General features: G+C 41.5%; 1 protein-coding gene across 3 annotated transcripts in view; it reads left to right on the top strand.

Annotated features, from left to right (window-relative positions):
* Positions 1 to 23,026, top strand: part of ARHGAP6 (Rho GTPase activating protein 6) — a 188,227-nt gene that overhangs the window by 84,777 nt on the left and 80,424 nt on the right. The gene's annotated exons all lie outside the window — the stretch shown is intronic.

The raw sequence follows: 23,026 nt of genomic DNA on the forward strand, positions 1-23,026 counted from the left end.
AGGCGCCCAAAGGGGCTCGCGGGGATTCAAGAGCGCCTGGTCAGCTCCCCTCGGAGAAGCCGCGCTTCTGAGCTGCTCCGGGTGTGGAGCGGGGGGTGTATGTGTGTGCACGCAAAGTCACTGGAACAGCCTGGAAGAAGCGCGGAGTTTAATTTGTGCCGCCCTCCAACACTCTTCGCCCACCGACGTGGTTCCTGCGCCAGTGTCCAGGGGGGCTCCTCTGTTCCGCACGCTCACCTGCAAGTTGGCTAGAGTGGGCAGGGCGCAGAGAGCTTGCCCTTCGCAGCCAGGCTCGTCCCCCGTGTAACATGCATGGTTAGCATGGCTTCTGGGTGGGTCGTCCAGAGTGGAGTCATCCAGCTGACTTTCGTTGTAGAAACTGTGAAAGATCCCAGCTCCGGGTATTGGTGGTTGGGTAGGGCTTTTGGAGACAGGGGAAAAAGTCAAAACCAAACATCCCGCACATGTGTAGTGACTCTATATTTTGCAAGCGTACTATTTTTATTATTTTATTTGGGGGGCCGGGGGGGGGGTTCCTGTACTTGTTGCTAGTCCTTTTTCCCACCCCACCAGTCGCTGGGATTGAATGTGGCACCATAGCATATGCTCCTCTGCTGAACTTCAGTTCCTTCCTTGCACCAAGGCATGCATCCCAAGTGCTGATGGTATAAAACTGTGGTTGTTGACCAGATCTCCTGCCACATGATTCCCTATTTGAGGCAACTTTATTCTGGAACAGGTTGCCAAATAGTTGGAGGTGAAGATGGGTTATGTGTGTATGGGGTGTGTGTGTGTGTAATTGCTGCACCTGGTGCTTGCAAAAATAGGAGTGCCCATTGCCACTGTGCTGTGAGTGTCTTAGGAGGACCCCTTGGGCACCCAACCCCTGAACAGTTGCTGCTGATGTGCTGCAGAAGCCCGTGGGAGGTTTGGGCTCCTTGGCTGGGTGCATGCTCTCTGCCTTGCTTATCAAAACCTTGTTCTGCTCAGACAAGGTCCGGTGGTGCAGGACAGCTGTTGCTTGCATGCCAAGGCAATTGGATAAGTGAGTAGTGCTTGGTTCAGAAGAACAAGTGCTACTGTCTGCAATTGCTTACCTGTCCTCTTGTTCTGGGCGATGAAACTGTGAGGACCAGATCTTGCTCAGGGCAAGAGTGCAGGTAAGAAACTCAGCAAGAAGAGGTGGCAGCTGCTCTTTTCTCTGTCAGCTCACTATCTGGGCACCAACAAGCCTCTCTAGAGAGAGTTTACAAGCCAAGAGGAGGCAGCAGCTGCACATTGCAAAAGCAGCCACTGCTGCCTGCCTCCCCCCTTTCCGTAGGATTTGGTGATGGTTGGGGGCCTAGTGTTGCTGCCCAGAGAGAGAAGCCTCTGCTCACTCACTTGCTTCCTTTCTCTGGTAGGCAGATTAGGAAGGATTTCACTCACTGCTCAATATGAAGGTGCAGGTAAGAGAGGGAGAGGTTAGGGTAGTTGCTCTCTTGACTCACCTGAATGGCAGTGCTGTTCCATGGCACGTATTGGGAGACAGAGCCAGCAAAAAGAGCTCTGTAGGCAGTGCAGATGTTCCAGTCCACCCCACCACCACCCTGCCCCATGCAGAGAGAGAAACTGAGGCAGCTGACCACCTCCACCCCCTTCCTCTCTTTTGGCAGAGTTGAGCTGCCTGGAAGGTGAGGAAAACGCCCCCACTTAAGGCAAGCAGCTTGCACTTTCAGTGCAGTGATCCCACTGTTGCTTGGCTGAAATTGTGTCATTTAGTTTGTTTGGCCTAGAGTTTTATTTCATTCAATAGTTGTTGGGGTTTTTTGGTTTTTAAAATAACTATAGAGGAATAATTCCTTCTGGAATAATGCTCACTTACATGTCTGTAGCTGGACCTGCGTAAAGCTAAAATGGTTGATTTTGGATCTTCTTTGTAGAAAAAGAGCTACTATATCTCAAAGTTTGAGATGTCCCAAGTGCTGTGTGTAATGAACTTGTGATCTAGTGAATCATATTGCCCTTAATCTTGGTTCAAAACCCTGTCTAACATGGATTCATGGGGCAAAGTGGAGCCTTTTTCCTGTGAGTTTTCTTGTGCAAAAATGAAATTATGGTGGTCTGCTTCAGAAAAAAACAGATGACTGATCATTTCAAACATTGAAACTGCTATATAATATTGCAAACACATAATATGGCATATGCTAAAAATAATCTAGATGAAGGATCTAGAGTATTGGAATTGCATGATGAAACACATGGCAGTATTTAAAATATTAAACGCTTCAACCTTTCAGTGCTTCCAGTGCAGTACAGTAACAGTTTAATTGAATCCTGACTGGTGAAACTAAGACATTGCTACATAATGTGTTTCAAATGTAAGGATGAGATTTCAAGCAGAGAGTTACACAGAGACTTTGCTCTTTTCTCATCTCACTGCATTGGAAGAAGAATCACTTGTACTTGAAAGTATTGTAAGAAAGGAGCTCCTTTTCAGTTCTTAAGCTTCTTATGTGATAAGATTGCATTGTATTTATGTCTTAAAGTTGAAAAGTTGAGAAACTGCTTCCTTTTCTGCTACCCTACATAGCAGTTGTAGCTGAGGTTTTTTAAAAAGCTTGACTCCCTTATCTCTGCGCAGTTTGTTCCTTGCAGCCATGTGTAAATATTAAAGCAATTTTAAAGCATGTACGACATGCTGTTGCTATTTCTGCTGGTGTAATTGTGCAAAATGTCACTTGAAGAAAAACTTCTGCTTTTTAAAACCAGTATTGGAATTCAGCTGTTAGGTGGATATTTAATTTGACCTCTAAGTGGAAGACAGATGTTGTAACTTTGTGAACTGCTCCAGCAGTACTTGAGCTTGTGGTTTCTTGTCTTCATGCTGCTCTTGTAGACAGATTCTGATGTAATGTTTCTCCAGCCATAAAATTAATATTGGGATAAGTACGGACGTAAGACATTACTCTAGAATATACAATCCACTTGGCTATTGCATTTCAGAGAAACATTTTCCTTTTACATGTATTGCTCAACAGGTTTTCTTATGTGGGGAATTTGTTAAGCCTGAATAAACCCATAGTTAACCCGTTAAAAGTTTAGCGAAATACAGCTTTGGTAACAGGAAGGTAAAGAAAACTTGTCAGTTCTACACATTGTTCATTCTTGTGATATTCTTTAGACCTGGTCTCTGATATGTTTAGTTACCTTTTAAGTTGTGCACCAAGTTACATTATTGATGAGTCCTAATCATGCAAATGACGCGGGTGGCGCTGTGGGTAAAAGCCTCAGCGCCTAGGGCTTGCCGATCGAAAGGTTGGCAGTTCGAATCCCCGCAGCGGGGTGCGCTCCCGTCGTTCGGTCCCAGCGCCTGCCAACCTAGCAGTTCGAAAGCACCCCCGGGTGCAAGTAGATAAATAGGGACCGCTTACTGGCGGGAAGGTAAACGGCGTTTCCGTGTGCTGCACTGGCTCGCCAGATGCAGCTTTGTCACGCTGGCCACGTGACCCGGAAGTGTCTCCGGACAGCGCTGGCCCTCGGCCTCTTAAGTGAGATGGGCGCACAACCCTAGAGTCTGTCAAGACTGGCCCGTACGGGCAGGGGTACCTTTACCTTTTACCTTTTAATCATGCAAATATATGCACTTACTGTAGATTTCAGAGAGGCGTAGTTTAGTATACAGACTTCTGTCTTGGACACCACACTTAAAGTACACCCTATTACTTGTTAAAGTTTGCTGTGTTAGGAATCAAAATGTGAGGAATATATTCTTAATAAATGAAAATCACAGTGGAATAGGTATGCCTAGCTCTGTTGGCTTGTGATCAACATGTTTATTTTGTAGAAGGTATAGTCCAGTACTTCTAAAAATGTGAAATGCTGTATTGAAATCCACTTAATTTAGGGTTGCTGCTATGATCCTCTTTATCAGTTAATGCTTTGTCACTTGTTTCTTGATCTTGTTTATAAAGCGTGTTTTCATTCCCATTGAGCAAACTTGCACCGTTTTCTTAAATAAACGCCATGTTTACATGTCTGTTCTGATGTGGCAATTATATCAATGTGTTAAACATGCTCCTTGGGAAGTCTAATCCTTTCTTGCAGGATAATTTTGTTTCTGAAGCATATATTGCAACAGTGTTACAAAATTTTAAGTTGTTAAATTCCTCACCCCCCCCCCCAAATAAAAGGAAATGTGCAGAGGAAATGTCAATTACAAACTTGTGGATGAGTATGTCTTGTGGTTGAGTGAGATACAATGTAGATGTTCTCATGAGATTAACTTGTTAGGTTGACTTTATGTAGTTTGACAACTATCAAGATCAAATGTGTTAAGTTTTCTAAGGAGTGTTCTGTGCATTAGATATCCAGTGTATTGATTTAAGTTATGATGGCGAAATGCTGGTCTTACTGGTCATTGCTTGATCATATATTCATTTAGAGTAGTGAATTTACTGGCTTCAGTTGCTGCTATGATCCTCTTTATCAGTTAATCCTTTGTCACTTGTTTCTTGATCTTGTTTATAAAGCGTGTTTTCATTCCCATTGAGCAAACTAGCACCATTTTCTTAAATAAACGGCATGTTTACATGTCTGTTCTGATGTGGCAATTATATCAATGTGTTAAACATGCGTAAAACATGTTTTCTCTAATATATAAAAGCCAAGGTAGATGTTACATAGGCGAGTTGTGAGATTTCCACTTAAAACCAGGAAATCCCGAGGAACAGTGCTATTGGGGGAGGGGACCAATAGCAGGCAGCCTGTTAACTTTTGCACTGCAGGACTAACAGCACGTAGGGGAAAGAAGATGAACAGAATAATGTCCCTGAATATATTTACTTTTGAAAAGTATATAAGGGAAACTTGATGCGATGGAAAGAACCTATTTGAAAGTGCATGGTTATTTCTGAACATGAATGCCATAGGATGGATAAGAAAGGGCATATTGTTTAAAAGATATGTGTTTAATGTGCATAAAATGCCATGTTTATGTGTTTTATGTACGAAACTTGCAGAATGCCTGTTTTGCAGAGAAGTGTAGCAAGTGCAAAAATCTGCTTTTGCAGTTAAAGCTGCAATAAGAGGGTGGAATTATAATTTTTTTAGCTTTGTTTGTGTTAATTGGTGACTCATCCCTGCAAGACTGGGCCTGGGTCTCACAAGCTGCCAGCACACATGCTTCCTCTCTATTACAGCAAAGAGGGCACAGAATCCAGAAAGCAGGACAAACTCCTCACTATGAGTGATGATACCAGACCCCAAGAATAATTTAGTACTGGAGATGTACTATCATCCCTCTGATGTCAAGATGGAAAATGAAATCAAATAGGTGTCTAAGATTGCAAGTGTGCTAGCAGTGGCTTACTTCAGCTACCCTCACATAGACTAGGTAAATGCATATTCGAGTCGTGACAAAGCAGTTAAATTTTTAGATCCCCTAAATGACTTTTGGTCATCAAAGTTACTGGAGGTGAAGATTCCAAAGTTACTGGAGGCCAAGAGGATTCCAGCATGGTCAGTGAATCAAGTTCAGTATTGGAGGCAAGAAGACGTCCTTCAGAAAATTCTTGGCATCTGTCCTTACTGTGTGAAATACAGTACAGTGGTACCTCAGGTTACATATGCTTCAGGTTATATACGCTTCAGGTTACAAACTCCCCATCCCAGAAATAGTGCTTCAGGTTAAGAACTTTGCTTCAGGATGAGAACAGAAATTGGGCTTCAGCGGCGCGGCAGCAGCAGGAGGCCCCTTAGCTAGAGTGGTGCTTCAGGTTATGAACAGTTTCAGGTTAAGTACGGACCTCCGGAACGAATTAAGCACTTCACCTGAGGTACCACTGTATAGGGCAGATCTCCATACCTGAACATCAGTTAGTCTCTGTGAGAAGAGGTTGCCAAACTAAATGGACCATTGATCAACAAGGCCTTCTTATGTTCTTAAATTACCCTACAACAAAACTATTTCTTGACCAGGTTATGTTGTATTTTAGGCACAACAAATCTTTTCGAACAGTAAAGCCTTTCTAATAAACATGGTGGCTTGTGTTCAGTGGCCTTAAGGAAGTGTTGGTGCCTAAAATTCCATTGGGGAGATGTTCTGCCTGATCTATGCTAATTGGTCTTTAGAAAAAGAACATTAACTGTATTGCTCTTCAGAACTTTTATCAGCAGTGTGCAGTGGAAAGGATTTCCTGCATTTATTTGTGTGCTAAATCCAGTGCTGCTAATACAAGCATTTAGACCTCAGCGGTTCCCATATTTCATGGGTGGGTACAAATAAATAAATGAGGAAAAAAAAATGTTCCTTTTTGACAGCTAATGTTCTGACTTCGAAGGTAGTAGATGTATATAAAAAAGACTTCAAGCTGCTGTTGCAAATAACTGAGTGTTCCCTTCTGTGATTCTAGCAAGACTTACTTCACATTTTGGTGCCATTGCATTGAATATTTTCCAGTTAGTGGTAGCTATAATGTTGTGGCAGCGGGAGCCAGTATTTCTCTAGCAACTACTTTTTGCCCTTTTTTGTTCGCTTTAAGCAGCATAAATCTTGGGTTTTGTACTGTCAAATATATTGATTAACTTTATTCAGTCAAAAGTAGGTTAACAGCGCCCTGCTGTGATAATTCATTTTCCAGACTAGATTTGAATGAACAAATAGGACAATAAATGGGCTTGCTTATGTCAAACACAGCTAAGATCAGAAATATTTCTGTGTTGCAACACGGTAAAATTTCTTACCTTGACTATGCTTTCAAATGTGAGCTGTTGTTTTTTAAAAACTAACTATTACACAAATATTTTCCCCCTCTGATCAGGAAAACAACTGTTTCAAACCAGCTGTTGGCATTTGGGAGCCTATTTGCAAAAAGGATGGAACAAATATAGGGAATGTTTTTCAATAGAGGCCATAGTTGTCTTCTGTGTTAAATGTTGGAAATCAATCAGCTTAGTAGTGCTGTTTTAACCTGTGAAGTGAGAAAACGGAAGAACCATTTTTATAGCTTTTCATTGCTAATTGGTTTTGAGCACAGTAGATTCTAGACATACAACTGAAGAAGAAGAAGAAGAGTTTGGATTTGATATCCCGCTTTATTACTACCCAAAGGAGTCTCAAAGCGGCTAACCTTCTCCTTTTCCTCCCTTCCCCACAACAAACACTCTGTGAGGTGAGTGAAGCTGAGAGACTTCAGAGAAGTGTGACTGGCCCAAGGTCACCTAGCAGCTTCATGTGGAGGAGCGGAGACGTGAACCCCGTTCACCAGATTACGAGTCTACCACTCTTAACCACTACACCACACTGTCAATCTTGCATGCTTGGTGTGGGTTCTTAGTGCTGAAACACCACATGAGAAAGATAAACAATGTCTCCATTTTCTAATGCAGACAGTGAAAAGCCAAATATATGCCAACCATGAGGTGTGTACCCTGTATGTGGCGTGAACATCCCAGAGAACTGAAGTACAAAAATGAGCACTTAACTGTTCATATACCAGAGGTATTCTATGTCTGTTCACTGCACATTTGACTTGTAGCTGGTGTGCTATTTGAGTAGGATCTTAAAATTGTTCTTAAACGTGTTGCGTTTGCAAGTACTCTCTGATAATGACACTGGAAAATGCCATAATGACTTGAGTATTCCATCATTATTCAAGCTCAATTTACTTTAAGCTAATCTTATTGTAAGCCATGCCTGCAGGAAAGCAGCATGACTAATCTCTTCCATGTATTGAATTCCAATTTTTCTCATAGATAGGGCCTCTTAGTGTGCTATGCCTCTATGAAGCAAAAAGCTCAATTAATGTGTGGACAAGAAATTCAGCTACTGCATCAAGGAAATATGTAATGAGCAGGAGATCCACAACTATTTTGCATGCTGTCTGAATAGTAATTGGAATATCTTTATGGTCATAGCAGATATCAAACTGCAGTCAGATGTGTGAATTTTTGTTTTACATTGCAAGGTGTATAACAGGGGTCAGCAAACTTTTTCAGCAGGGGGCCGGTCCACTGTCCCTCTGACCTTGTGGGGAGGGGGCGGACTATTCTGTATTGTGAAAGAAAGAAAAGATGCACGAGTCCCAGTGGCTGCTTACTTGTGTATTGCGAGCGGCAGGGGCTGGCGGCGGCAGGACCATGAGCGGCGCATGAAAGGGCTCTGTAGAGGGGCTGCTTAAAATGGCGGCCGCTTGAGCACTGCTACTGCTGGCACCAACAAAGCCCAGTCCCCTTCCTCCTCTAGGCAGGGCGGAGAGAAGCCAGGAGGAGGGAGGGAGAGGGAAAGAACGCGCCTGCTGGCGACCCCCACGGTGATCCCTGCACTGTCCACGGGCCAGATCCAGAAGGCAATTGGGCCTGATCTGGCCCATGGGCCTTTGTTTGCCGACCCATGGTATCAGACATGAGCGACTTGAATCTAAGGTTTTATACGTATAAACTTTGAAAGCATGAGAGTTCATCAGTGCCTTGTACGAGAGCAGCGGCATGACCAAATGAATATGTTTCACTCTGGAACTGTTTGTAATGTACTGTTGGTCAAAAGGTTATTGTATTGACCTAAAATCTTGTACTGATGCGCTTACAGTCTCTGTAAGTATTCCCCACAGGTACTGTGGGGTAATATTGAGGTAATAGCTCCTCTGAACTGGACTGTGGAAATTCAAACAACACTTCTGCGTGCAGCATTCAGTGGAAATAGTATCGTATTGTTTGGGCCACTAGAAACCAAATGGCTAGTTTTTGCTCAGCTGAGGAGTAAACTGAAGTAAGGCTGTGGGATTAGCAAACAATCCACCAAACCAATACATGGAACAAACCCCCCACCCCGCAAAAATGGTTAATGGGCTCCTACAATAGCAATAACCAGGGATGTATGATGGATCTTTTTTTCTTACTGTATTATCTTTTGCAGTAAATGTAATTTGGCAATAAGCGCGCATCTTAGAAAATATGAGCGAAGCAGATAGATGGAGAGGAAGTTGCGCACGAGGACCACATCTACTACTCTAGCTGCAGCAGCATGCTGTCTCTTGTAAGTGGCATGTGGGGTCAGAGAAATACTTGGCACATCTGACCCCTTTCAAGATTGTCGTGACACACACTTAATCTGTGCAGACAGTAGCTGGCAGGAAAATATTGTCAGTGTTTGTAGAGATGGACGATGAACTGTTAGAATCTCAGGATTTTTACACTGTTTTAACCTCACTTTGAGCTCTTTTAGATACATTTTCTAAACTTCCCAACAGCTAGAAACACACTTTCCGCCTTTATTTTGGCAAATAATGTATGAAAGCATGTCCATTTGTGTGCACACTTTGAACACAACTGGCCTTTCTAACAAACAGAAGAGTGCTGCAGAAACTAGCATCCTGGTTTAGCCACTTCATGAAGGGTTCTTTTTTAGGCAGAAGCTATGTAGCCTTAAAAGGACTTGTTTAAATTTTGTGTGTGTGTGTGGTGTGTGTATGCATGCGCAGGGAATATGTCAAGCTTGTAAAAAGCAAACAAACCTTCACTACTTTTATAAAGTTAACATATTTTCTTCTTGCATATTAATAAAGGAAGAGCCTGCATTGCAACTTTTACAAATTGAATATAGTATGGAAAATCTTTTGTTCTGTTTGCATTATTTGGTTTTTAGGGGGAAAGGGTGGGTATGTGAGAGGAAAGAGATTATTCTATCCCTACAACCTTGACATAACCATCACAGAATCACAAATGTAAACAATACCTTTTAAGGCTATATCAGAAGTGCAACTAATTGCTGAGGCTATAGGTGCTTTATAAATCACTGAACGAAATGATGCTCGAAAGTCTAAAAAGAATGAACAGCTGAAAATTGGAGCAAAAGCCATAGCACCATACAAAGATACCAAGAACTAGGCTATTTTTGCAAATTTACTCTGAAAACATGTGGTCATTGTTAAGAATAAAATTAAGTCCATAGTATATATTTCCACGAATTCCAACAATTCAGGCCAATAAATGCTTCACACTGAGTTCAATGTCAAGTGAGGGTATGTTCACATTACCATTTAGTGTGGCTCCAGCGTGCACTGCTGGTTTTTAAGATGGGTTCATACAACATTAGCCACAATCCATCTGCATCCTGTTGCTTTTAGAGAAATACTCCTCTCTATGTACTCAGAATTTCTGCCACACTTAAAAACAATATGGTTTTCTTCTGCTTCCTATCTTCCACCCCTAGGACTAACAGAGCTTCTACAGATTTTTCTTACTGTATTTTCTTTATCAAATCCTGCTCTTCCATCCCTGGACAGTAATGTACTCTCTGTTTGGCTGGCTAGTTTATTTCCCGAGATGAATTCATAAGTATCTTAAAACATTGAGAACAGCACAAAGAGATGAAAACCATGTTTTAGGCATGCACCATCGTGGCTGAACTTGAACACAAGGTAAATCATCTTGTGTCAATACTAGGCACTTTCAAAATGATCAGATATTATGAGATATTATGTTAATCTTGGAGTTTTGTATCTTGTTGGCTTTATGAGTAATAATGAGTAATTGGTATATGGCAGTCTTTGCCAGCATGGTACCCTCCAGCTGTTTTGGTCAAACTCTTCAGCCCAAGTTGGCATGGCTGTGCTGTTAGAACTGATGGCAGTTGTCACTAGGTGGGGCAAAGGCTGGTACAATGGTACCTTGGTTCTCAAACTTAATCCATTCCGAAAGTCCGCTCTAAAACCAAAGCGTTCCAAAACCAAGGCATGCTTTCCCATAGAAAGTAATGCAAAATGGATTACTCCGTTGCAGACTTTTAAAAACAACTCCTAAAACAGCAATTTAACATGAATTTTACTATCTAACAAGACCACTGACACATAAAAGGAAAGCAATAATCAATGTACTGTAAAAAGGTAAAGGTACCCCTGCCCGTACGGGCCAGTCTTGACAGACTCTAGGGTTGTGCGCTCATCTCACTCTATAGGCCGGGAGCCAGCGCCGTCCGCAGACACTTCCGGGTCACGTGGCCAGCGCGACGAAGCTGCTCCGGCAAACCGGCACCAGAGCAGCACACGGAATGCTGTTTACCTTCCCGCTAGAAAGCGGTACCTATTTATCTTGCACTTAATTGTGCTTTCGAACTGCTAGGTGGGCAGGACCTGGGACCGGACGACGGGAGCTCACCCCGCCGCGGGGATTCGAACCGCCGACCATGCGATCGGCAAGTCCTAGGCGCTCAGTATTGTAGATGATAAAAATTAAAATTACTTTTCCCCCCTTACCTGTACTGATGATAGTCATTGTTTGGATGGGGGGCTTTTACCCATTTCTGCAGTCACAAAATCAATCAATCAATCAATCAATCAATCAGTAGCTGAACTGGGTTCCACACAGTCATAAAAACAAATTAACCGAAAAAGCCTCAAAAACAAAAATGCAAAATAGCAAAAACAAAAGTGCCAAACTTAATCTGTTCTGGAAGTCCGTTTGACTTCTGAAATGTTTGAAAACCAAGGCGCAGCTTCTGATTGGTGCAGGTGCCCCAGAAACAAGAGCAGAAAGCTGCATTAGACGTTTGGCTTTCAAAAACCGGAACACTTCCGGGTTTTCAGCATTTGAGAACCAAGGCGTTTGAGTACCATGATGTTTGAGAACCAAGGTACCACTGTATGTGGAACAACATGTAGACATGGTTATTAAAGTGCCGTGTAAAACACTCTCTCAGTGGTACCTCAGGTTACATACGCTTCAGGTTACATACTCTTCAGGTTACATACTCCGCTAACCCAGAAATAGTGCTTCAGGTTAAGAACTTTGCTTCAGGATTGGTCAGGGGAACTCAGGCCCAGGGACTGAATGTGGCCCACCAAGGTGTCCTTTCTGTCTGGCCCACCAAGGTGTCCTTAGGCCCATTCCTGCCAGAAACTATATCTATAAGCAACTCCCCATTTGCATGTGTTTGAGTCCTGCACAACTGCTAATGCACAGGTCATTTTCAGCAGGGCTGGATTACAGTGGTACCTCCGTTTACGAACTTAATTCATTCTGGAAGACCGTTCTTACACCAAAAGCGCTCTTAAACCGAGGCGTGCTTTCCCTAATGAGGCCTCCTGACGGTGGTGCCCTTCCACTGTTCGTCTTCCGGGGCAGAGTTCGCTAGTCGGAAAACCTACTTCCGGTTTTGCGGAGGTCATTCCCCGAATCGTTTGTTAACAGAACTGTTAGTAGATTGAGGTACCACTGTATGTGTGTCCTGCTGACACACACAATGCCTTGAAAAGCAACCACCACATAAATGGGAATTGCCTGTATACTTCTTTAGTTTGTGGGTAATATGTTATACTGTGGTACCTCGGGTTACATACGCTTTAGGTTACAGGCTCCACTATCCCAGAAAGAGTGACTTGGGTTAAGAACTTTGCTTCAGGATAAGAACAGAAATCGTGCGGTGGCGGCGCAGCAGCAGCAGGAGGCCCCATTAGCTAAAGTGGTGCTTCAGGTTAAGAACAGTTTCAGGTTAAGAACGGACCTCCGGAACGAATTAAGTACGTAACCATAGGTACCACTGTACCACAAGAAAAAGTATGCATTTTGTCTAGAAGTTTTAAAATGAGTCAAGTAACTGGGCACAAAATAAGGTATGAGGGAGAGTGGGAGATATATGAATAAAGATAACACCACTTACACTGTAGGCTACTGTGGAAAAAACATCAAGGTTCAGTGGCTCGCTAAGTACTGTCGTTAATACTTAGGAGGAGAAAAATATGATTATAAATTATGTTCCTTAATTGAATAGCGCAATGGTGTTCAAAGGCATACACAATTTCCTGTGGAATAATAAGCACAAAACGTGATTGCTGAAGCTTTATTTTTAAAAAGTGCAAGAAAAGAACATGTAGCACAATTACATTCACCAAATATTTCATGAAAAACTAAGCGCTTTGGTTAATAAAGTACTGACCTTAATATGAGAGAATCTTTACATGTTTTAATTGCTCTTGGTTGCTTCATACTTTCTGAAAACGAGTTTTATGTTGTATTATTATCAAGAGTTTCCATAATTAAGCTTCTTGATACATCCTGTGCACTGAGCCAAAGTGTTTAAAATCTTTCACACGTCCGGTTCTAAGCTTTCGAACTTGGCTTGATGTCAGCAGGTATTTTTAAGTTAATACAATATGCAGTACTAAAAAACGTTGACCATTTCTAGTAGCACAGTGGCTGGGGTGTGGTGTGATAGTGTAATGCTTTGTGTGAGTGTGAGAGAGACCACTTCGATGTAGTAATTTCTAATGGGTACTTGCAGTACATTTTATTTTATTGCAGTTTTCCCTTCTAATCAAATCTAAATTCTGATTTAGCCTACAGTAATGTAGTAGTATTCATTTCATGCAACCTTTATCTACTGAAAGTGATATATGTGCTTGGTACAGGGAATGTACTATGTAAACATACAGTGAAGTTTTTCAGAAAGCTGGATTTGTTACTAAGAAACCAAAGATTTCAATAGTAAATCTTATTACAATACCATGTGTAACAAGTAAATTTTTATTAGAATGGTGTTTAATCAGGACGGCTCATTCTTAATTCTCTCAATTGTTCTTGTTTTAAGCAAACATGTTGACAGACGACACTACCCATTTATTTAATTGATCTGTGACACTGAACACCATTCTAATAAAATAATAAAATAGCTTACACTTTTTCCCCGATGATAGGATGGAAATAGATGGTGGTAGAGAATCTAGTGATTGCCATATAGCGAGCAGCAAGGGGCACTTGGGGCCCAGAAGAGGCGCAGAGGACCTTTGATCTCACCAGGGCTAACTAATTACCACGCACCTGTCCCTTATCATGTTGGAACTAGAGCTTTAGTGTGGTGGCACCTACCTGTTGCATATCAGGAAGGCACCCTCCTTTTTCGTCTTTTCATTGAAGAGTTCCAGCAAGCCTACTAAGCAGTGGGTTTTTACCCCCATCAGTATCTGTATTTATTTGAAATTGTTTATACTGTATGCAGTTGCTTTCATACAAGCAATTATTTTGTGCATACTTTCTATTGTATTGTGACATCACTTTAAGATGCTTCATAGGAAGTGATTCATAAATGCAATAAAGAACAGTTAGCTTGCATTAGCCATGGCAAGTCTTGTAGCCGCATAATTAGGCATTAGCATGCATCTTGGGCCTTGGGTTCCTTCCAAGAATAGGACCCTCATTCTCCAAGGTGGAGATGTAGAAAAGTGTTTGTTAGAGAGAGGCTTTCTGAGGCCTTTTCTTTTCATTTGGGACATTTGCCCCCCACCCCCTTTGGGGAAGGCATAGCAAGTAAAATAGTTAGGCAAACCTCTGCAAATAATATTTCCACCAATATTAAACCTAAAGACTGGAATCTAAGGTCTTAGTCTGCCACTGAAGCCCCAAGTCTCAGTGATCTTGGGCTAGAAATCAAAGGCCCAGAAAGGATAGGGCTCTCTGTGAAATGAGCAAGGCCTCAACTGCTAGGCAAGCCAGCCTCAGGACAACAGGGCCAAAGATATTCCAGCAGGTGGTGGAACAGAAGTGGTGGTGGTGGGAACAGAAACACTGAAAAGAAGGGGGCATAAATCTGAAATAATGCCCTAAAAGCCGAGGAATATATCCCAGCCAGCCCAAGACCCACAAATAGGATGGAAGCAGCCACCAGCCTGCCTGGCCTCTGCTGAAATTGCATGCAAAACCTTCCCCCGAGGATGCAAAGCAACAGAACTCCACACCTCAGGGCCTACAATGAAAGACCCCAGCTGCAGCTTCATTCAGGCCTTCAGCCTGCAACTCCCCACCAGGCTGCTGCATGCTGGCAGACAAAGCCACTGCAGCTTAAAACCGCTGGGTCCTCATCACCTCAGGGCATGGCAAAGTGACATTTCCCCATGCTGAGAAGGCTGCAGGTGCCGCCGACCGCACTGTGCTTAGGCCCTGCTGACTGCAAAGAACCAGAAATGTTGGGTTTGTAGAACTGAAGAGGCTGGGGAAAGGGTGCAGTGGACGTAAAAAGCCTCTCCCTGGTGTGGCCCGACAGCAGCACAACATGTGTCTGCATACAGCGTGGCTGAGGCCACACCACGATTTCATTCCTGGTATGGCTACGAAGGTCTGCTGTTCCCAGAACATGCTGCCCCTCCTTGGCAGCTGAGCTGATTGGCGATTGGCACAGACAATGCCCCGCCCCCCAATTTACGCAGGGGTTAGATTCCAAGGCCCTGCGCGTTTCAGTGAAATCATGTATAATAATAATAATAATTAAATTATTATTATTATTTATACCCCGCCCATCTGGCTGGGTTTCCCCAGCCACTCTGGGTGGCTTCCAGCAAAATATTAAAATACAATAATCCATCAAATATTATGTTGGAAACACCATTGAAAAAGCCGGTATACCCCTTTTTGGGTCGCTTCCGGGTTTGGTGTGATTGCACCAATATTGAAAATGTTCTACAGGTTTCTTCATCGCCAGTTTTTTTTTTCTTTTGGAAGGCTTGCAATGGAGTGGAGATGAGGTAAGGAATTTATTGGAGCTCACCTAATGTATTTCCTCCTCTTAACATTAAGCACGTCTGAGTGGTACCTGGGGGAGAGATGTTATGTGAAACCAGATATATCATTCTTTGCCTAAACGCTTTATTTTCTGTCCATTAACATATACACCTCTTCTTCTTTTTCATGCCCGATTATATTCATAAATCATCAAGGAGCTTTATGTTGGTCTTAACTTTATTTATCTGAAAGCTGGTTCTTGTATTTGAGTAAAAAAAAGGACATGTATTTCTTTAAGAAGACTGAAACTCTTAAACAGCTGGAGGTTGTCTTAACAACACAAGAATAAAAATGGTACTGTTGTGCAACCATTCAGTGCTTTTTGTCAGCCATTTCTCTGTAGGAAACATGACGTGCCTCTGATCAGATAGTGGGAATGTTTTCTTCTACTTCCCTGAGTCACTTGCGAGGAATGTTAAGATTAATGTACCAGATGAATTCTGTCACTGCTGTAATAATGGAAATCACTTTGCTTTTGAACTTGCCACACATTTTAAATAAAAGCCAGGTATTTAAGAGGTCTAGTATTGATTTCAGGAGAAATTAGTTGCACATTTGGTGTTAGGCATTGCTTGTTTATGACCAATCCTGGACTTGCTTAACTTGCCCATTACGTATGGAGTTTGGCACACTGTGTTCCTTTGTTTCTGGAAGCAGCTTTCATATTTATATATTGCTTCATCAGGAATGGTTATTTTACTCAGTTTCTTGCCACCATTCCAGCTCAGCACAGACAGAATAGGATCTGCAATGTAGCCCAGTCCACTGCTCATAAGCAGCTTTTGACTTCAGTGGAACTCTTGAGTCCATATGCATAGGAGTGCTGCCTTAAGCGGATAGCATAAATAAACTTTCTAACAGAAATCCAAAAAAAGACACCACACCGATCTGACCACACTGATGCCACAATGTTGTGGGCTGAGCTTAACTGTGCTAAAGTGCAGCTTTGCATCATAGCAAGTTAGTTGGACAAATTATTCCACAAGTGGAAAGATCATATTAAAAAGAAGTGTGTGGTAACTATATATTGACTGGGTACTTTGACCTTAATTTTTTCCAAGAAGTTTTCTGAACAACTTATTTTTATCACATGCTTCAAGTGAACTGAGATGTCAGTTCATACACAGAAATTACAGACACTCCCACATACATATTGCAAAACAGGTATGAGTCTGTAGACAAATTGACTTGATGGCCATGTTGAATAACACTTGAGTAGACAAATAGTTATTGCATTCAAAATAAGTGTGTAAATTTGGCAGAAATAAGCAGCATGTGTTGGAATAATCAGTAGAGAATAGTGTTATCTTCTGTTTTTGAGCTTTAGCTTATAGTAGAGGTTGCTCTGAACTTTCAGCAAGTGATGTAGACTCCAAAGGCCTCTGCATAAGTGACCTTTTTGTTGTTGACGGGAAGCTTTGCATGATGTTGTGATTTTAAAAATAAATATATCCTACAACTAATCAGCCTAATAATTTAAAAAAGCAAGTTCACCCAACGTCATAAAATATTTGGAAGGAAATACTAACTGCTAGCACCAAAGGGCTTTTCTAGACTCCTTAACTTCAAATAACATTTCTGTTCATTTTATAGCAGGCATTCTCTAGTTAATTTTCAACCATAATAGAAATCAAAGGAAAAATAAATGGAGTGTCATGCCTGATCTTATTTCAAAATATGAATAGCTTATTGCTTCAACTTCATTTCTGAAATGGGCTCCTGTAAGTTTTGTTATGAGTAGCATTGACCTCTTTTACCTGTAAACAGAGCACTGATGATGATCACCTGTATCATAAAGATGCCATGCAAAGTTTATTTGGTATTTGGTATAATAATTTGAAGATAAAATATATGTGTGCTAATTGCTTAATCATGTGTGCAGCTTGGCTTAAAAATGCAAATGAAAAAGACTGTTTCCTGCATAAAAGCTGTGCTTGGCTTTTACACAAGTACAAATATTTAAGAGAAAAGATCAAAATGATTCATAACTTGCTCAGCAACACATGTGTAGTATTTTATTTTAGGTCCAGAGGGATATTATTGGGAAATAAGAGTAATTCTTACTCTGAATTATTAGTGTGTGTCCCACACATGATTAGTACAGGCATGTCTTGATTGTATAATGTACACCCCCAGCACATTGGTGCATCTGATGAAGGGCTACTGTTTGGTCAATTGCCACATCTGCTCTATTAATACTAGTGTTTTCTGCCTAGATTTATTCTTTCCTTCATTAATAAACTGCTTTTCACCACTTCACTTTGCTTGATACAGTTTCCAACAAAATGAGTAAACAAAAAAACCCCCACAGCATACAAAATAATAAAACTTTTTAAATCTTCATGAGTTAAACAACAAAACAATATTGTTATGAGATTGAGAGCAAAAACAATGCAGACTTAGGCTTCAGACTTCAGGCTTCAACCAAAACAATTCAGACTTCAGACTTGCGAGATCTGCTTTGTAAAGGACATACAGTTAAGATCAAAGACCAGGGTGCCCCTGAGTAAATTCTAAGCTTGGATGAGCAAGTGTGTATTAAATAGCTAATCGAAGCTCATTAACCATGGAGCCATCTGTGCTTCCAAAAGAAGGAAGTTCCACAGTCAGGGCACAGATACCCAATAAGGCATTATTGCAGGTCTATACACAGTGAGCAACACTTGCTAGCAAGACTGGAAAGGGTCCCTCCACCAATCTCAGAACCCAGGCAGGCTGGTTAAGATGCCAGCAAGAACGAGGCAGTACCCAAAGGTTACCAGGAAGGATTATTTTGTCTCTGAAAAGCTTACTTTTATTATAGGGGTTGTCCGTATTCAGGAATCCTGCTTGCTTTTGTTAATGTGTCATTGCAAGCCAGAGTTGCATGGAAGCAATTGTTATAACCATTTATTAACCTTGTAGATAAACGTATGGAGTATGTGTGTTTGGGGTGGGGGAGGGAAGGGATACTGTTCTGAAATAAAAACCTTAATTTACAATAAGCGTGATGAAGGAAGTTAGTTAACATTCCTTGTAGATTCCAAGTCCCCCTCCCCTTTCCCGAAATTAAACTTTTTTTTTTTTTCAAATAAACCTTGTGGTACAAACAGTTCTTAAGAAAATTCTATAGATAGAAATTATGTACACAAGGGGGAGTTCTGTATATACAAACCATATGCTAGTACCAGTACCAGACAGACATTTTATCACGTTCCGCTTCTCTGGAGTGGTCATAGTTCTCTTGGAAAAAAGAAGAAAAAAGCTAAACTAAGCTGTATAAGGTATCGCAAATGTTTCGTGTCTAAGTTCAAAGCAGCAGTTAGAACTAAAATTATCTTGTAAAGGCTGCGTTTGAGATAAGAGGAAAATAGCTAATTCTAGTGCCTAATGGAAAAAAGATTAAGTTGCTGAAAAACCTATTGGAAATGCGGTTGGACAGATTAAACTGGGTTTGCCTCCTCTTTTCCTATTGTATGATTACAGTAGGTATTGTAGAGCCTGGCCTTTGTGAGTTCTTTGTTAGTTTGGATACAGATGAGCCTTCCATGATGTTTGCATCTATTTATACGACTTTATGCACACCACATTTTAAATACAGTCGTACCTCGGTTGTCGAATACCCTGGAACTCGTACGTTTCGGCTTATGGACAATTGAAAACTGGAAGCGAGTGTTCGGGTTTTCGAATGATTTTCGGAAGCCGAACTTCCAGTGCAGCTTCCCGATTGAGTGCAGGAAGCACCTGTAGCCAGTTGGAAGCTGCGCCTTGGTTTTCAAACATTTCCGGAAGTCAAACGGACTCCCGGAATGTATTCTGTTCAAGAACCAAGGTACAACTGTTTTCGATTTCTTATTATTCAGTATGTTTCAAGATTATGACATAGTATAAAAGAAGAACAGAGCCATACAGGACTTCCCCTACGGACCTAAGTGGATGATACAGAGTTGTAGTTTTTCAGGTAACTTTCAACTCTGTATGCCAATGCTAAACCATGCAATCTGTTGTGGCTTGTAATTTTTGTGAGACTTAATATCAAGCGAGGTTTCTACTGTTCCAGGGAAATTGAAACATTGAGCTTGGTTGTAAGAGTTTTTTCTGTTACGACTACTTTTGGTTTGCTGATTTTTAACCTGCTTTTCTCGTCACACTATTTTCAGATGCTCTTGTAATAGACAACAGTCTCCAAGGTTAATTTTCGTTAACTTATTTCAACTGCCACCAGCCCTTTAGGAAAAGCAGCAAAGAGAAGCATTGGCCTATCCATTGCAAACAGATTCGGCATAAATTTTCCTAGGAATTTTGAGAAGTATTTGTTTGGATTATCATTAGGAGGTATTCATCTTGGTGCTTGACTCGGGTGGTGAAGGGTACACCCTTTAAACAAGTATTTTAGAAATTTCAAAGGAATTTATAACGGAACAAGTTGCATCACTTTATTGTTAAAAGTGCTGCAGCTGTGTGTAGGACATAGCTGCTGGCGTTTTTAGTAGGCAATCAGTTGCAGGTATCATGAAACAAAATGGTTATCTTCAAAGGATTCTTGCAGACAAAAGGTTCCACAACTGTCATGCACACACTGTATAATAATCCTTTGTTCACTAAATTTCTCTTAATCTAAAGTGCCTTCTTCTCCTCCTCCACCCCCATTTCTTGCTTAATGGAACAACATTGGAGAAACATAGTATTAATCATGAAATCCACTACTCCCATTTTTTGCAGTTGTGGGTTGCTGTAACTAGGCACATTCACAGATTCATTAGAGGTGGATAAACATTGTTGAGTAATATGGTGGCTCCTTAGATGTGTGTATTTTAACAATTAAGCAATAAAATATTTTTTGTGTTTGTGTGTGTGTTTGCCTTGATAGATTTGATGTTATATCTAAACTTACCATGGAAAATGGAGCACTTTGATAGCTCAATTTTCCTCTTTGCTTTAAAGATTTACTGATGTTAAGCTGTGTGCTACACACTTCTGCTAGGCCAGCTGTTGGTGAGGAAAACGTCACCTATATAAAATGACTGTCAGATAACAATGTCATTTTAAATCCTTCACTTACTGCAGTTTTGCAACATAATGGGGTTTCTGTCAACCCAGAGAACATTGCTTTATAAGGTTTATCAAGCTTTTCATCATTTTGACATAGGCTTCCAAATTATGGATTGGTTTACAGTGGAGTTGGTTTACCACTCTTACCAAGCCAGCAGCTGCTTAGACACTTCTTAATTTTTAAAAATAACCTAGGCAATCAGATTTCTGAATTGTAGGGGGTTGGACCAGATGGCCTTATGAGTCCCTTCCAGATCTTCAGTTTATGATTCTATGTTCTTCAGGGCTCATGCAGCTAGTGTTGTGGCAATCTGGTGCCAGGTGGCCAGTTAGAAGAAGTCATATGGCAAGATCACCGAGATCAAACAGATTATGACCATCTTACATTCAGCCTTGATTATAGTGCCTGTGAATGCTTTCAGAACACCATTTAATGGTATCAGTTGGATGAGGATGTTGACAAGATGCTCAAAAGGGTCTGCTGGGCAAGGTGTGGAAATTCCAGCGTTTCTCTCTGCTGTACATGGCAAGTAAAGATTAGTATGTAGTGGTGTTACAAGATGTTTTTCAGAGAAACTTGTCTCTTTTACTGATCTTTCAGGGGTTTCTCAGAACATGGACAGAAACCTAGAGTGACTAACTCTCTCCCCACACATCCCACTCTTTGCCAACTGTTTAGACGCCGCACATCAGCTGTGACTATGGACAAGACGAAAGAGGAGAGGGCTTAACGTAACATGTGGCCATCCCTCTCCTGCTCATACAAATACACAGCCAAGCACACACACATATATAAAGCACACTCAGAACACACTTCATTGCTCATACATTTTCATTCAAGTCCCTCTTTCTTCCCTGTAAATTTGAAACAACAAGGTGGTAGGGAATGGGGAGAGAATTAATGGCCCACTCTTCATCATTTTCTGAGGCAAGGGGGCTTTCTGTGCCTAAAGAACACCTCTGTTGACTTTCTCAAGTTTTGCAAGCATACTCCTCCTGAAAACTTACATAGAGTTAGGAACAAGTGCATCTATGCTTATAATATTGTTACGAGTTTGGTTGCTAGAGTTTGTGGCTGCAAGGCACCCATGATTCCTGGATTTAGTCAGTGTTATAATTTAATCAATGCTTGGTGAGTTAAACTGAAAGTCAGACTTCTAATAGCTGGACTTAGATTTCCGTGTCAGAAGATTGCCTGAGATACCATCAACAGAGAACAAAGACAGGGAGATGGGCTATCAGTGAATCAGAGACTCTTGTCAGCTGGCAGATGGGTGGAGCCCGACCTTGAGGTCTGAGATCGTTATTCAGAAGACAGTGCCAGAGTTTTTGTTAGGAGGAAGTTTGAGGATTTCGGTTGGCTGTGGCATGATGGAGGGGGAAAGGTGTCAGTCTGTTAAATGCAGCAGGCTGGAGAGGGGGGGCTGAACACAATGCGGGCTGACAGTTTAAATCAGAGACTACTACAATGGGAGAAACAGAACCCTTTTGAAGTGTGTTGCTGGGAGCCCCAATGTTATTGGCTCAAGTTGTATATATGTGTCAATAAGTAAATACGCATACTGTGTCTCATTGTCCAGAAGGAAACACAGACCCTGGATAAGAGCCTGGAACTACCTAGAATCTCATACTGCTGTGAAGATTGTGGGTGGTATTCAACAGTATCCTGTCTTTACCTCGGTTCCTGAGGTTTGCCAGTCAGATAAAGAGAGGGAGCAACCATGTCTATACAGTCCTCCTTTTTTCTTGTGTCGGCAGGAATGCTTTTTCTGTAAAATAAAAAGAAGTGGGCAGTGTTATAGGAGTACAGTGGTACCTCGGGTTAAGTACTTAATTGGTTCCAGAGGTCCATTCTTAACCTGAAACTGTTCTTAACCTGAAGCACCACTTTAGCTAATGGGGCCTCCCGCTGCTGCCGCGCCACTGGAGCACGATTTCTCTTCTCATCCTGAAGCAAAGTTCTTAACCCGAGGTACTATTTCTGGGTTAGCGGAGTCTGTAACCTGAAGCGTCTGTAACCCGAGGTACCACTGTACACAAGATTTCAGGAAATAGAAATGAATGTTTCTTCCTGTTTCCTGAGGAATTAGAGAAACACTTCTAACTATGCTGCCATGGCTATGCCCAAACATCCCCAATGCTACTAACATGTAGTTATTTTTTTCTTAATATTTTCGCTGTTGCAGATGCCCTTGCAGATAAAAATCAGTGGATTTTTTTTTGGGGGGGGGAGTAGAAAAATATTTTTAAAATACTTGGGTACTGGACCTGGCATGCCAGTTAGCAGTTTTCCATCCCTGACATAAACTATAATTCTCACTCCTTCATTTTCAAGACAGAATTTAATTTTCCACAATTGAGAGAGAGAAATCAGTTGTAGCCTTTAAAACAAACATGCATTCAGATACAATATTTCTGTTTCATTTACTCATTCTAGAATCATTAGTGGTTGTGTGATCAGTCAAGGTTT

Source organism: Podarcis muralis, chromosome 4, assembly GCF_964188315.1.
Source record: "Podarcis muralis chromosome 4, rPodMur119.hap1.1, whole genome shotgun sequence".
Taxonomy (NCBI): domain Eukaryota; kingdom Metazoa; phylum Chordata; class Lepidosauria; order Squamata; family Lacertidae; genus Podarcis; species Podarcis muralis.